Here is a 17534-nt window from a genome sequence, read left to right as displayed (position 1 = left end):
AGCTTTTCTAACCCTAAAGCTTTTGTTCGAAACATTTTTCAATAAATTAATATTTCCTGAGATAATTGACCGTTCCGGAACTTTTGCCCCACCCTGTATACATATAGATACATATGTATATATTCTATACATAGGTTTCGATATCGGCTACAAGAATTTGCAATAAAAAATAGGAGTTCCCATTTAAAAATATTACGGTGACCTTAATGTGACATTCCCAAGGTCGTTCAAGATCATACCAATATCATCACATGATAGATAACTCGGTACCCTACAACTTTTCTCTGAAACATTTTTTTTCTAAAATGCTTAGTTTTTAAATATTTAATTGTTTCGGGATTTTTGAGGCACTCTGTATAAAAAAAGGGAGATTTTCGATAAGTTTGCAAAAAAAAGAGACAAAACAATTCCACTGCCTCTCTATGTCTGACCGCTTGCTTACGCCACGTTTATACTGCAAGGCGTGAACCACGAACGTGAATCACGCTTTCGTAAACTACGACTCGTATGAACGTGCTATCGTAAAGATTGCCTGTGACAACACCTCCACGACGCAGTCGTGATAGAATCAAAGAAGTTTGATTTTCAGTCGTGGCACTAGCATGCGTGAAACAGGATATCTACACAGTGTGTATTAAAATTGAATAATAATGATACTCTTCAGTTTTTGAATTTGTATCAAACGGAACTTGTACTTTATAATCCGACGTTGAATGAATACAGGGATCGTGACATGCGGGCAGCAGCAGTTCAACGAACTTCTGAAACTTTAAATATACACGGCTTTAGATCAAAAGTCTTGGACCAAAAGAAGTAATCTTAAAATTTAAATACTTCAGAAGTTTGGACTGTCAAGAATTAAAGAAAATTGCGGATAGTCAAAGGTCAAGAAATCTACAAATGAGTTGTATAAACTTAAAGTAGTGTGGTTTACGAAAATGAACTTCTTTATTCGTCTTTTTGTACAACAAAAGGAACTCAATCAAATATGGTAAGTAAAGTAAAATAATTATTATTAGAACTTAACATTTAATAGTAGTGAGTACTTTTAAGAGAAATTAACTACATATATAATAAATACATATATAATAATATAAATAATGGGTGGACTTCCGAAAAGCTATCACCTCCGATTTGGTTGATATTTAGCCTAAATACTTATTTTATCTGGTAAATAATATTCCCAAATGGATTTTTGGCGCAAATGCCCCCTTCGCCTCCAGCCCCCCTCAAAGGTAAAACTGTTTTTGTTAAATATTTCAGAAAGTATTCATTGTACGGAAAAAGTTGTCAAACAAAAAATGAAGCTCATAAAAAACTCTACAAATAAGATCCTATACATATTTTACCTAACTCCAATATTTTAGTTATTATTAAAAAACTTGTAAAAGCCCCCATGGGAGAAGCGGCACCCACTGCATCCACGCATACACTTTACAACGCGAAGCGATGTTCCACATGGGTTTTTCGACTTTCTATGCAAAGCGAGATTCAATCCAGACCCTATGTGTATAGTTTTTTGATGGTGGAGCCTCCCGCAGGGTGACGGAACACACTGCCTCCAGATTTTTGATAATACGGCTAAAATATTGGAGTTAGGTAAAATATGTATAGAACCTTATTTGTAGAGCATTTTATGAGCTTCATTTTTTGTTTGACAACTTTTTTCGTACAATGAACGCTTTCTGAAATAATTAACAAAAACGGTTTTACCTTTGAGGGGGGCTGGAGGGCAGAAGAGGCATTTGCGCCAAAAATCCATTTGGGAATATTATTTACTAGATAAAATAAGTATTTAGGCTGAAAATCAGCCAAATCGGAGGTAATAGCTTTTCGGAAGTTTATCTTAAATAATATCTTTTTTTGATAAAATAAGTATCTTTAATGGTGGATTAATATTTGATGTTGCCATGGTACTACTCTTTCACCACTGAAATAGTTACAGTATCTTTTCCGTGTTTGTTCTGCTTCAAAATTTGTCTATTACGCGTTGGTAACAAATTTTGCAAACCATTGTTTCTAAATTGACGCCATGAGCCAAGAAAAACATGATGGTTTTCATATTTGTAGTTAATTAGGCTATTAGATATGTAGTACGGATTAGTTTTCTCAGCTAGTTGTGTAAAGCACAGCATGCACAGATCACTTTGTCTACAGTCTCTAGTTTTAGTGAAATTAGTTTTTCAAAAACTCTAAATTTGCTAGCAAGAATTCCAAACGCGTTTTTCACAACTCTGCATGCTCTGGAAAGTCTATAATTGTAGATCCTCTCACTTTCCGATAAATTGGACCGACTGTAGAATTTCATAAGATATTTTTTTAGGGGAAATGTGTTATCTCCTACAATGACTGCATTGGGGTAGCAAGAGCATTGGTTTATAAAGCAGTATATAATGAACTATTTTGAAATATTCCTCCATTTGATCCCTTTTTTTTTTAGCTCCAACGTCGATATAGTGAAAGCAGTAATTACTGTCAACCAAAGCAAACAATACGATACTGTAACTGTTCTTAAAATTGTAGTAGTCTGAGCCACTTCTTTGAGGAGATTTTATGACAATATGTTTTCCATCGAGAGTTCCTATGCGTCCTGGAAAATTCCAATTGAATCCATATTCAATATTTTTCCAATTTTCTTGTGCTATTGGTACCTGAAATAAATTATTTGTTTTCAGGTGCTACAAAAAAATTAATACTGAAACTGAAGTTAATCGAGAAATAAAAGCAGAACAAGTAATAGTGGAGAATATTGCTCATGATGAAACTTTTTCTCACACACCCCAACTTTCAAAAAACACCATCCGCAATAGATCTGTAGAAAAAAGAAAAATATCATCCAAGAAATCGGAATAAAAAAATACACTTCAAAAAAAAAGATTAAAGTGCAAATAATCAGCCTTTATATCCCATGCTTTAAATAAACTCGAAGATATATCAACACGAGCGGAATAAATTGCAGAGGAGGATAGTTACGACCATTTCGAGAAATACGTAGGATTGGTATTACAAACCATTGGATTTCCAGATGCTATGCAATTGCAACAACAGGTTACGACTCTGATTATCAACAGAATTTGTGCACTAACTATTCAAAATCAATATAACAACTCATCTATACCAAGTACATCCTGCAGTGAAGAAGGAGCTTCCGAACATGTTTATTCACGTTCTGATGAAGAATATTCCTCGACAAATCTTTAAATTCTACAGATAAATTATTATTTATTATAATTCTTACTTACAGAAAATAATTTTATAATTCTTTATCTATAATTTTAATATTATCAATACATATATAATATTAGGTGGTAAACTTAATTCCTGCCGTTTTTTCGTCTCCAAAATTGACTTGTTTCAAAGGAAAAATGAGTGAATACCTTAATCAAAGTAATTTCCTCCATTTTCTACTACTTTGTCCCATCTCTTCGGCAACAGGGCAATTCCACGACGATAGAACGTGGTGTCTTTCGAGGCGATCCGTTCATCCACCCATTTTTGGACTTCTTCGTAACTGGAGAAGTGTGTATCCGATGCGTGTTGCATCGACCGGAAGAGATGGTAATCCAACGGTGCTAAGTCTGGAGAGTACGCTGGATGCGAGAGGACTCATTCAAGCTGCAGAAGTGTCTGCTTCACGCTTTTCGCAACAAGCGGTCGAGTGTTATCATGTAAAAAAATAACTGCGTCGATTGTTGACTACGGATGGTCTTTTTTGCATCAACTCGTCACTCAACCGGCATAATTGCTGTTGGTAGCGATCAGCTGTAACGGTTTCATTTGGACGCAAAAGCTCGTAATACAGTACACCATCCTGGGCCCTTTTTTTGGCTGTCCGGAACGTTCTTTGTCTCTCACGTCAAAATCACTGTTTCGAAAGCGTTCAAACCAAACTCTGTATGTTCTTTTTGATGGAGTTTCATCACCATACACTTCGGATAATAAGCGATGCGTTTCAGCTGCGGTTTTCTTAAGGTCGAAGTAGTGAAGAAGCACATGTCGGAAAAACAGCTTATCGCGGTTCATTTTTAATCGATTGGAAAATCTTTTTGACGTCGAGAAATCTAACCTGTGAGGACTGAATCACTTTCAGCAATGTCTAAACTACAAAAAACATGCAACTTTACCGTCGAAACTCGCCAACGTTGGCACCGGCACCTTCTAGTAGCGAGCGGCAGGAATTAAGTTTACCACCTAATATTAATGTATAAAATACATAATATAATTTTTTTTAGTTATATAATTTATGAGATAGAAAAATAATATAATAATAAAAATAATAATGGTTAATTTTTTACTTACTTCGATAAACTCCTTTGAGTAAGTATAAATGGCATCACAAGTATACGGAATAAATTTATTTATTGTGTTTTTTGAAACACGGAAAAAATTCTAAATTTTTAAAAGAATTTCCTGTTGTTAAATAACGCAAGGTTACTGCTAATTTTGTTTTGGCACTTATCTCATATTGGTGTCACGTTTTCTTACAAGAGGATGAATACGTTCTAACAAATATGCAAATTATATTTCGGTAATACGTAATAAATTTTTTAAATCATCGGAATAATGATTTTTAAGTTCTTGTATAAATATAGAACCTGCCAAAATTGAACGCTGTAATATCCACTGTCTAATCCACCATCACCTTTTCCTACGTTTCTTTTGTTCAGTTCCAAGTAAACAAATAATTTGATGAGCTAAAATAGAGCACATAACCTAAGCAACCCTCAGCAACTATTCTGTCCATGGCCACGATTCGATTTACACTGTTGTGAATTAAAAATTCCATGTGAACAGTTCATGCTTTTCACTAACTGTAAGCATGAAAGAAACTAAAGTGAGCACGACAGCGTGATTCACGTTCGTGATTCACGCCTCATGGGAACGCGGCATTATATGGAAAGACTGAAAGGCTTTCCAGTTTGTATAGAGTTCAGTGACTTGTGTGCATGCTCCCTGCATCACAATATCATGTGGCTAGCGGCTGCTAATTGGAATCATTGGTCTAGTTATACAGGGTGTTTTATTTTAAATGATACCATCGATTATCTTAAAAATAAAACATTTTCAAGAAAAATGTTCCATATGAAAGTTGTAAGATTTTATGTGTCGCATTACATAGTGATGCTAGTGTGACCTGGATAGCGTTGTGATGTTATCCACACGCAGAAATATTGGTGCTGGACGTGAATGATACGCTCGTACAAATGAAAATAAAGCAGCAATTTTGTTAATGTGTGAAAAAGATCCATCTACGGAAAATAAATCAAAGATTAAATATCTCTAAGTACTCAGTACAACTCATCTTAAAAGAAAACAAAATGCATGTTTATCATTTTACACAAATTCACAATTTATTACCGCAAAATTATGCACACAGAGTTAATTTTTGTACACGGTTACCCTTACGGAAAATGAATATTGAGCTTTCAATACTTATTGTTAGTATTGGTCAAAAATAAATTAGCCAATGCTTTTTTGGGAAATACTTAGTACTAGTATTGACGAATAATTGCAAAATGGATGTGTGTAGGGAACAATGTGTGTGCTGCAAAAGACTTATGGGTCGATTCCGTGCAAGTCGATACTGGGAGACCACAGTGTTTATCATCTTCTACTGATTCTCTGCTATCGCGAAAACGACTGTACCACTCAAACACCGCTGTACGTTTTAAAGAATCATCCCCATAAGTCTTTTGCAGCATCAACAAAGTTTCAGTCGCCGAAATACCGGCTTTAAAACAAAATTTTATCGCGAACGTTATTCCTTACACACATCCATTTTGCAATTTGTGACACACTACCTAATCTAAAACACTGTTTACACAAATCACTCGTTCTCCGCGTCAACTGATCATACAAAGTTGAAACTTCACACAAAGGTCGCTGAGGGATACCACAACACGGATTTATTTTTTATTTTTTACTTACTTACTGAGTCCCTGGTATCTAAACTTGCTATTTTAGCGTTTAATAAGCAGGATGTAGAAGGTAACATAGCTTCACTTACAGAACTCAATCTAGGTCTTAAAATTTCTTGCATCGTATGATAAGTTTTATTGACACTTTTATCAGGGTGTTTCTGCATATCTAACTTTAACTTATTCCTTGCATAGTCCAGACTATATTCGAACAATGGTTGCCTCCCCCCCCCCCAAAATCCTTGGGGCTGGCCTCCGTAGAGGGTGGATTGCCTGGATTAATGTCCGGAATACCACCTAAGGTAGTTTCTGCCGAATTTATTACTTTCATTGTTTTTCTACTGCCTGAGACAGTTTGCTAGTTTTGGTCCACCCCGGGTATTTTATTTCCTCGGTACTCTCCGGTTTAGGATGATATGACACCGACGAGCTTTCCCCAATCCGCCACCTGGGGAGGCGCCCGATGGGGGACTAGCAACCCCTCACGAAGATTAATTATTACTTTATTTATTTTGTATTTATTACATAATAATAAAAATGAGGAAAGCATATGACATTTTTGTCCAGTTCAATATAATATTATATACATATTTCGATATAATCAGGAAGAAATCGACATCGAAATCCGTCGACGAAAGTGGAAATGGATCGGCCATACACTGAGAAAGGACCCACAAGATATAACTCGCATGGCCATGGAATACAATCCGCAAGGAAAACGCAAGAGAGGAAGACCTGCCATGACATGGAGAAGAACGGTCAACAAAGAACTAGAAACACTAGGAAAGAGCTGGGAAGAGATAAAAGTGATTGCCTCAAATAGAATAAGATGGAGGAGGCTCGTTGACGTCCTATGCTCCACTTAAGGAGATAAAAGGATTAAAAAAAAAAAAAAAAAAAAAAATTTCGATATAATATTATATACATATTTCTCAAATAAAATATTTTATCATATTTAGTTAATATCTACATTGTATCAAACACATTGTATAAGCCTATTTCGTTTTGTAGGTATATCATAGCCATACGATAGAATTTCGATCGAGAAAAAAAGTGCAAACTTTACAAATTATCCGATAAAACATAAAGAGACATGCGTATTTTTTTATTAGTAATCCACTACACACGTGTTATAAATGAATTCAGAAGTGATATATCTGGAGTGACAATGTTTAATAAATATAGTCAGAGGCGACGTAACGTGAGCTGGCAAATTTTAAGAAATGCGTATTTTTTTATTAGTAATTCACTACACACGTTACGTCGCCTCTGACTACACACTACACGCAATAGAATTTCGATCGAGAAAAAAAAGTGCAAACGTATTTTTTTCCACACGTGTGTAGTGGATTACTAATTAAAAAATATGCATTTCTTAAAATTTGCCAGCCCACGTTATGTCGCCTCTGACAATATTTTTTACAAATTGTCAGCCTACGATACATCGCCTCTGGTTCTTCTTTTTCTAAATTGTCAGCTGACATTAGATTGCCTCTGACTATATTTATTAAAAATTGTCAGCCCACACACAGAAAAATACATACTGTATTTAAGTAAATATTACTTGTTTTAAGTATTTTATAAGTTCATATATCCGCAAATCTATCGTAAGTTTATCATAAGCATCAAATTTATTTAAAATATATTTTGATCCCAGTAAGTTTAATACTTCAATCAAGAATATTAAATTAAAAAAAGAATTCTATTTGCTTATTAAATTAACCAAATCTGACTTTTCTTTGATACAATTTTATAATATTTTTCACCAAAAACTAATTACTTCTTTTGAGTATATGATAATGAGTATATCAAAAATTTGTGATGAGTATATTTTAAGACTATTATCAAGAAAATATTCTTTATTAAAGATAATTGTTACTTAAAAAAAGAAAAGTAAGCCGAGTAATTACTTTTCTTAGCAATAGAATGATATTTTTCTGTGTGCACGAATAAATCGCCTCTGGCTCTTCTTTTTCTAAATTGTTAGTTCACGTTGAATCGCCTCTGACTTTATTTATAAAAAATTGCCAGCCCACGGATAAATTGCCTCTGGCATTATTTATTCTAAATTGTCAGCTCACGTTAGATCGCCTCTGACTTCATTTATAAAAATTTGTCAGCTGACGTTAGATCTCGCCTCTGACTATATTTATTAAAAGTTCAGTCCACGAGTAGATTGCCTTTGGCTTTACTTATTTGGCAATTGTTTCAAAATCATATTGATAATGAAGACTCTCACTGACAAATAAAAAGTAATATCAATTGACATTGAAACAATTCCAAAATACAAAAAACAATAACTGACCTTTTTAGTTTTTTTGATGTCTGTTAATATATACAGGGTGTCCCATTTTAAAAACCCCACGTAAATAACTTTTTAGAGAGACATTTTCAAGAAAAATGATTTAGACCAAAGTTGTTGGGTTTGGAGGGGGACATCCGATGATAACATTGGTTTAACCTAGGGTGTACATGCCAAGGTCATATGGAGGTCAACTTTGTTTTTCTAAATGGAACACCCTATTTTTTATTCCAAAATCTAATAGCTGGTGTCAAGAGCTTTTCAAAACACTATAATGAAGTTATTTTTCATTAAGTACTTTTCGAGTTATGAGGCTTGAAAGTTACAGAATTTTGACATAAAATATAAAATATCTTGTAAAACATTCAATTTTTGAGAATGTTACCTTAATACTTTTATGCACAAAATAATGAGACAAATGAATTGGTATAAAGAAAACACATTGGTTTTAAAAAAAAGTATGCAGTTGCATGCTGCAAATTACATATTTTTTCTTGAAAGCAACTATGTGTTTTCTTTACACCAATTGATTCGTCTCATTATTTTGTGCATAAAAGTATTAAGGTAAGATTCCCGAAAATTGAATGTTTTACAAGATATTTTGTGTCAAAATGCTGTAACTTTCAAGCCTCATAACTCGAAAAGTACTTAATGAAAAATAACTTCATTATAGTGTTTTGAAAAGCTCTTGACACTAGGTATTAGATTTTGGAATCAAAAATAGTGTTCTATTTAAAAAAACGAAGTTGACCTCCATATGACCTTGGCATGTACACCCTAGGTTAAATCAATGTCATCATCGGATGTCCTCCTCCAAACCCAACAACTTTGGTCTAAATCATTTTTCTTGAAAATGTCTCTCTAAAAAGTTATTCACGTGGGATTTTTAAAATGGGACACCCTATATATCTTCTCTATTCACAAAAATGCTTAATGCTGTCTGTGCAAAATCAAGACGGTCTTCCGATAAGGAAGAACTAGAACTCAAATGGCAGAATGTAATAAAAGAAAATGTTTGTACGCAGCAGGATTTATGAGTCCGTAATAAATAACTGAGGCAGTATATAAAAGAAGTTGGCGATTTTCCGTGGTCTTAAACCCTCTATACTTTTTCATTAATTGCGGTTTTTGCGAAAATTCCTTAGGGAGGTAATTCTTAACTTGCTGTAGACGTGTCATCATAATTTCAAGTGATCTGACTGAAAATTTTAAATTTGGATTACATTTTCCATCGACAAGAACGCTATTTATTTTGGGAACGACACCAAGACAAACGGTGTGCATGTAGTCGAAGACCGTTTGAGTTACCAACCTCATTTCCAAAGGAAGCAGAGCAGAATCAGAATCTGTATGACGTTCTCCATCAATGTGATGTCTGTACTCTTTATCTGTACGAGGTCTATGCTGAATACCACGATAATTTACTACTCCACGACGAAGCCAATATCCTCGAATCCAACATTTTGAACACTGAAATAGACTACCGTGACCTTTATGATCCAATACAAAAGCCCGCGCAAGAGAATCAGCTATGAAAACACCTCAATTTAATCAATTTTAGTTGATTATGAAAAACAACTGTTCCACGATTTAATACACTTCGAACTTCATCCACAAAATATTGAAATAATTCCTTCGCGTTAGTTGGTTTCGATGAACCTCGCCAAACGTCTACGATTTCAGGTTTAGTTCGAGGAATATTTGCAACCCTAATTTGTATCGGTCACATTTGAATTTCGCCCTGCCCATCTAGTGTGGCACCATATGTGCTAAAGTCTACCATCAAAGTGTCAAGTGAAATCAGTTCCGGAGAGGTTTGTTGAAGAATGGAAAGAATTCCTGCCTCAAATCCCAAGTGGAGATATTCACCTCCTGCAATGTTAAGTGTGGGATGCGCAATCCGTGAAGTTTTTAAAAGCGTTCTACAATCCTTTGGCAATGTGGATAAACAAAGATGTGTTCGAACAACCTGTAAAATAGCATTTACTTGCGTATGAGACATATTACTGCGTGCGAAGAATTCAGCAAGGCGTTCTTGAAAATTATCAATAGTGTTTTGAGGCTCAATATCTACCGCATCATCACGATCTGAAATGGATTCAGCAACGTCTGAAGAGCTTAATGCCTCATCATTAAAAGCAAATTGCACATCATCAGTTAATGCATCAGAAGATACAAAAATTTCATCTTTCTCAATCTGATTGCATTCCGCAAGAATTTGACCTTCATCGACAAAGTCTGAATCGGCTCTAGCATTAGCAATATCTAAATTCTGCTATTGTAAACATTCGTATTCATTACGCGCGGCTCTTTCTAATTTTTTTAATCTGCGACGATGGACTGCAGATAGTAAATAATAAGACTTGCGATTGCGCCTGCTCGCCAAACGCAACATATGAAGTAAAATATGAATAAAAAAAATGAACGAGATGAAAAAATGACTCGAGAAAAAATAAATGAAATCTAAAATGGAAAAGCCTAAACAAAAAAAAAACAAGTTTTTTTAGTCAACTTAAAACTCAATAATATGTCATGAAATCTTGAAAGGAATAAGAATTAAATTATGTATTAACAATATGGTTCCAAGTAATTGAAGAAAATAATATATCAGGAGTCTATCGGAAAACAATTGCATATACTCAATAAATAAAAATAAGATAAATAAAATACCTGCAACAAATCACACCTCGTCTGTTGTAATTGTCTCAGCAATCTGACCTGTGAATTAAGAATAAAATAGTGTGAAGTATAAAATGATTAAAAATACATATTTACGTAATTAAACAAACATATTTGTTTGCTGTAAAGTTGTCTCTGCAGACAGTTGGCAAAACGGATGTTCTGATTGGATCTTACCACTGATGAAATAAATCGTGATCGAAATTAATAGGAATTGATTTAAACAAAGAAGCATTCTTTATCAATGAGTGTCAAAAATGAAACAATAATATCCATTAGAAACGTTAAGTTAGAGCCAGTGAATGGTGAGAATGAAAAATGTCTCCAGTGTCACAAATTACAAAATGAAAAGAAAGGAACGAGAAGAAAGTTAAAGAACTCAGTAACGTTAGGTTGAACAACAAAATCAAATCTTGAAGAAAAACCAATAAGTCAATGAGAAAAATGCACAGAAGATCCACACGCAATTAACGGAAGAATAATTTGTTAAATTTGTTCAAAAGAAAATGGAAAATAATCAGCATAAAAAATGTTGAAAAATTGCCATTATAATATGTAGAAAAAAATATAGGCTGTATGGTAGAATATTAAATATAGTAAAAAGTAACATTTGCATAAAATAAAAAACCATATTAACGCATAAGTTGTGACGTGACATTTTTGAGGTCCGTCACAAGGGCGAGAAAGCCCGATCGAGGAGGGAAATTTGAGGTCGAAAACCCCACCGCGGGGGGCGACGACCTCTCCCTCTTAATTCTCTTTTTGAGCGTTGTAGCGAATTGCGCGAGTCGTGGTGAGTGGCCAAACTCCCATATTGTGATTGAGGTGGAGCAGCCTTCGTGGGACCTGCGAGGGACTCAGCAGGCAGGACGACGGAGGCCCGGACGGCGTGCAGACAGATCCCGAATAAGGGCAAGTAGAAATACCCTTGCTTGTATAATTCGATTCCAGACACAGTCGCTACCGCAGGTACCGTTTCAGATTCGGAGCATATCGAGGCCGGTGAACGCACCGAGAGAGATGTCGCCCGAGAGGGAAGCGCGCTCTCACACGCCGAAGACCCGGGGTGGAGTACCCGAAAAAGGAGCTGTCGTAACGAGCCAGAAAAGCAGAATCAGATCGGAACCTGGACAGTTCCCGGCCGATTCAAAGAAGGTTCGGATCCGGAAACGGAAAAGGCCGCGAAGGACGTTAACGGCAGCTGCCAGAAGAGAGAGACCGGGGTCACCTCGGAAAAGCGTCACCGAGGGCTGATATATCGAGGAGCGACGCGAGAATCGCGAGATCTAGGAAATATCGAAGGATCAAGACGCGCTAATCGATAGCGAGGATCTACATGCGCAGGACGATGCGCGGAATGTCACCGCTGTCCGGCGAGCTTCGCTGTCGTCACTGTTCGGCGAGTCGGCAACCTGAGAGGAACCTCGAGGACCACAGCGGGCGTACCGACGATTTGTAAGGCCACCACTTCGACTTCGCGGTAAGAGCAGTATCAGTAGGCGGCCCGAGCCTCGCGGAAATAAGAACCCGCATAATTTTCATAAAAGAGTATTGAGTGTATCGAAATGTCTCGCGGTATCGTGCGAGGTTAGATTTAGGCCGGGCTCCGCTGACTACCGCTTTTATAGAATAAGATTCCACCATGCTATTCCACTCGGGGCTGCCGAGCCGACGGTCGTTTTGCGTTGAATAAGATCTCTCGTTCATAAGTAATAATTTCGTGTCTATTTATGTATTGCTGTACCGAGCGTTAGAATATTTGGAGTTAGCCTATCGCGTATCTCTCGCCTCGACCTTCGGTCGAGCGTTTACAATCAGAACCGTAAAAATAATACTGAGACAGAATTCGTATTGTAGGCTAACCGTTATGGAGAAAGATTAAAGTAGAATTAAGCGTAACAACCGTACCTAATGAGAGTTATAGAACTGATACGCCGAATATTATACCGCGTGAGACGGAAGTACGCGGATTTCCGCGAGTCGAACATCCAAACCATAACGCCTCTCACAGAGATAAAATATGTCTCCCCTTCGCGGGATTGTTAAGGCGCCTATCACCCGGCGTCAATCTCACTTAATCTAATTACTAGAATTACATGTTATTTGTTAAAAAATCAATGTGTTATTAATACCCCCCTTATTTCAGACTCCTCTCTCCAAATCGGTATTTCGCGTCTCTCAAGAACCTCGCCCCTCTGCCATTTGTAGAGTGGGCTAGTCGCGCTTATCGCCGTTGCTTGTTAAGGAAAAATATTGACTCTAACGTAATTTGTTCGCGCGGCGCGTCTATCCGCGCCTGGCGCCCAACTATAAGTATTGCAGTAATGAATCAAACAGTTAAACAGAGCAACAAAGTTTGACACGCTTACCGGCGGGTAAACTTCTTCCCGACGGAAAAGTCGTCGCAAACTACATACTATAGGAGAAAGTGGGGCAAAATGGATACCTTAAGATAACAAATTAAATATTTATTATTATTTATTTATATACGAATAATAAAAATGTAAAGAAAAGGAAAAATTTTTGTTAATTTTCTAAGGGTGTCTACTTAATCTCTCCTTCCTGTCTATTCTGCCCCACTCTCTCCTAAACAGTGAATTAGAGTAAAAAAAGTTTTTTTTTTTTAAAGTGAGGAGCCTGAAGTTCTATACGAATAAATATGCCAAAAATTATTAATACACAAGAAACAGACAAAAATATTTAGGATAAATAGATATTTAGATTTTAATTAGTTTTAGAACAAAAGAGATAAATATTTTTCCAAATTAAATAATTTTACGATTGACTAAAAGTATTTAAAAATTTGAGATTAGTGGAGAATTTCAAAGTTATAACCTGGTACACATCTTATAATGTGTTTAATTGTTTAATACAGAGATGGGAATTAGTTATTTTTTTCTACATATTATAATGACAATTTTCGGCTCGACTTTCGTAACTTAGCAACGAATCGCCATACGCGTGTAACTAAGGCGCGCGATATTCAGCCTCAGGAACGTCTGTATCACAAATGCAATAAATAAATAAATCACATATAAATTAATTATAATACATAATTAATTAATTATGTATTTAACATTATGGGTTTATTTTAGGTTTCAGTTCACACTCAGTACGCCGTAATTTATATGAAACTAGCCAACAGAAATTATTACCTAATCTAGGAGAGATTATTTCCCAACCTAGGAGAGATAAATGTTAGAAGCGTGGGGTCTGAGTAGTTTAATGGTCAGAACATTCGTCCGGCAAGCGGAAGATCCGGGTTCATTTCCCGGCTTAGCCACTCGCGCCCTGATATTTTTTTTCTCTCTTCCTTTCTTTCCAATAATTCCTATATGTACATTATGATTCTCCATATATGAGAACAATGTACTTAAATTTTCGTACACTTTAAGTATCTCGATCTGAGATCGGTGTACAATCTAACTGTCTCATGTAAACTAATTTATTAATTTCTTTAAAAAACAATTAAAAATTTAGCACTAACATCCGCGACGGCTCTTAATGCTCTTCTACTATATTTCTTGATTATAAATTTTAAGTTTAATCTGTAAACAATTGCGACGTATGATCAGATAATTATTATGTAACACACTGAAGATGACCACATTCCGAATGGTCGAAACGTATGTGTAAATACAATATCATTAATAAATGATTATGTGTAGTAATATTACGAATTTCGTTGCACATGTTGTTAGTTTTTTTTATGCATTCTTTTATGCGTTTAGATCGGATATTTACTGCTGCAATATCGAGTTTTATTACTAATTTCCAAGTGGTTTCGATAAGATTTAATTCTCCTATTTGTTCATAATATAGTTCAGGCTCTTGAGTGAGTATTCTATCTTGATTGGAGATACTATTTCAGCTCTCATTCTCTTGATTAATTCGTGCCCCAGTAGGGTGAACCTGGAATTTTATGCTGCAAAAGATTGTATGTCTTTTACTTTCCATGGTACCGGAAAATTTTTTACCGCTTTTAATTTTTCTGGATCGGACATGATCTCGATTATTACGTGTCCCAGATACGTAACTTCTTTCCTAAGGAACTCGCATTTATCGGGCTGTAATTTGAGATCGTTGGTTCGTATTCTTCGCAACACGTCCTCTAATCTACGGTTGTGCTTTTGTAAACTTGCTCCATATATCACTATGTCGTCGAGATATACTAAGCATTTTATTCCTTGTACACCCGTTAGGACTGTATTCATTAAACGTTGAAAAATTACGGGCGCGTTCTTTAATCCGAAGGGCATTCTATTAAATTCATAGTGTCCATGTGGTATAGAGAACGCAGTTTTCTCTTTATTCTTGTCGGCCATTGGTATCTGATGATATCCTGATACTAACGTCGTGAAACATTTCGAATTTCCTAATTGATCGGGTATATCCGTTATGTTAGATAATGGAAACAAATCTCCGATTGTTGAATCATTCAATTTTCAGAAATCTACAACTACACGTAACTTTGTTTTTCCTGAAGCGTCTGTTTTTCTCGGCACGATTAGCAATGGAGCGTTCCATTGACTATTGCTCGGTTGAATAATTTAATTTTTTAACATCTCTTGCACTTGACGATTCACCTCCGCCTTATGTTTCTCGGGCAAGTGATAAGGTCGCGTGTTAACCGGTGCTGAATCGGTACGCGTCGTGATCTGATGTTTCGCGGTCGTGGCGGCCGTCAGTGGTTCTCCTTCTAAATGAAATATATCATTGAAATTTTCGCAGATTTTAAGGAAGGCTTTTCTCTTTTCGTCATTTAAGTGCTTGAGACGAAGCGCCTCTTTAATCCGTTGCATGCGTGACAAGGGAATGTCTTTCGGTATATATGTTTGCGCTATTAATACTTTGGCATTTTCTTCTGTCTTTATTTCTTCAATCTCTACTACTGGAACTTGTATTTCTATTTTAGTCTCGGTATTATTTATTATACTAGTCGGGCAACTTATTTTTTGGCTCGATTAGGCAATTTCCAATAAATATTCCCGGTCCAGTTTCCATTGCATGTACTATTCCAGCTGTGTTCTCCTTTGTTATGGCTGTTATTATAATTTCGCTTCTAGCTTATAAAGTAAATTTTTTGCATGAAAGAAACGTAAATAGATTTTTATCAATGCGTAGTTTTTTAGTAGCATAATTCCACGATGCTTGATTTTTGCAAAAAATCGGCTCCGAGGATTCCGTTGTATTCAATGGGGAAATCGTCCTTTATCACGTGTATTTTGTGTTTAGCGTCTTTTGTTTTTAACGGAATGATTGCTCGTATTACGCCTATAGTATTCGCTTTATGCCCTGTTGCGCCAATGATCATTATTTTCTTATCGTATATTATTGTTTCATCTTTTAATTTGTTTAATTTTATTAAGCTCAAAGTAGCTCCGATGTCGATTAACATGTTTATTTTGTTGTTAATCACTTCGTTTATTGGTAGTGAAATCAGATCAAGTTTAGTGTTCGCGCGGTTTATCTTATTAGCTGTTAGTACTGTTAGTTATGCTCGTGTACCGTCTTGGCTGTTGCTTTATTCGATCTCTTTTCTCCGTCATCATCTTCGTCCTCTGTTCCGCGATTTTTATTAACTTTGTTTATAGTATCACGTGTGTTTGACTTTTCGTTTCTTTTTTATTTTTAGTATATTCCGGTTTTCCGTTTAATATCTAACATTCGGCACAGTTATGCCCGGATCTTTTACAATAATTACAATATTTATCGAGCGCGTTTACCTTAGATCCACTTGGTTTAGGTAAATTATATTGATTAACGTAACGGTTCGACAATCACGACCATAGTGTCCGTTCTTTCCGCATTTGTGGCATTGAATTATCCTTTGAGTATTTATATTCTTACTCGCGGTTTGCACGGTATCACGCGGTCTTCTCAGTTTTTCTTCTGCTTTCGCCCCTTCTATGGCATCCTGCAGGGTTGCAAATAGTTGTGCGCGTATTACTATTTTTATGTCATTGCGTAGTCCGTACAAAGTTTTGTAGCGCTAATTGTTTAACGGTATCGAGTATAGCACGTTTATCTTGCGGTGTTTTCCTGGACTGTCTGTTAAAGACTCGTATAATTGCATAGCTGGATTGTCAGCACGCGCTCTGTATTCTACCGCACTTTCTCCTGGTCGTTGTTTCAGATGATTGAATTCGATTTGAATCGATGTAGAATTTTTCTTGGGATAGTAAAAGTTTTTCAATTCGTTTTTTAGTTAATTAAACGTTCTGATATCTTTAACCTCGAAATTTACCAATGCCTTTCCTTGTAGTTTAGTTGACATTATTACATCGAGTAGTTCGTTTTCGAACTCGGGTTTTACATATTTTATGGCACACGTACAAGCGCTCAAAAATGATTTTAGATTTGTTCGTGACGTACCGTCAAAGATAGATACCAAATTTATCACATGTTTTGGAGTCATGTAACGTTGTGCGTCTAGCGAACTGTCGGTTTCGTATATCTTCCGTGGTTCGACTGTATGAAACTTCGGCCTCGCGTTTTCGTCGCGGATTATGTTCGTAATGTTGTGCATGAATGTAATCAAATAAAGTCGCGATCTATCCGCGCATTTCTTGTAACGCTTCGATTACCGAATCCTGAGTGGGTTTATTTTTTAGGCGTATTTCCGTCGAAGCCCG

At 35.9% G+C, this 17534-nt stretch overlaps 1 protein-coding gene, 1 long non-coding RNA gene and 1 pseudogene across 3 annotated transcripts in view; 2 read left to right on the top strand and 1 right to left on the bottom strand.

The window, feature by feature from the left end:
- The window catches only part of LOC105670247 (odorant receptor 13a-like), a 171529-nt gene that overhangs the window by 8124 nt on the left and 145871 nt on the right, over window positions 1-17534 (top strand). The gene's annotated exons all lie outside the window — the stretch shown is intronic.
- Window positions 85-3374, top strand: LOC137000804 (uncharacterized). The gene is made up of 2 exons (XR_010890982.1): window positions 85-991; window positions 2676-3374. It is a non-coding gene; the product is annotated as an uncharacterized lncRNA (long non-coding RNA).
- On the bottom strand, window positions 8992-10615 carry LOC137000796 (uncharacterized; annotated as a pseudogene).

The sequence above is a fragment of the Linepithema humile genome, chromosome 6, assembly GCF_040581485.1.
Source record: "Linepithema humile isolate Giens D197 chromosome 6, Lhum_UNIL_v1.0, whole genome shotgun sequence".
NCBI lineage: Eukaryota > Metazoa > Arthropoda > Insecta > Hymenoptera > Formicidae > Linepithema > Linepithema humile.
This window is presented reverse-complemented; position numbering and strand designations above follow the sequence as displayed.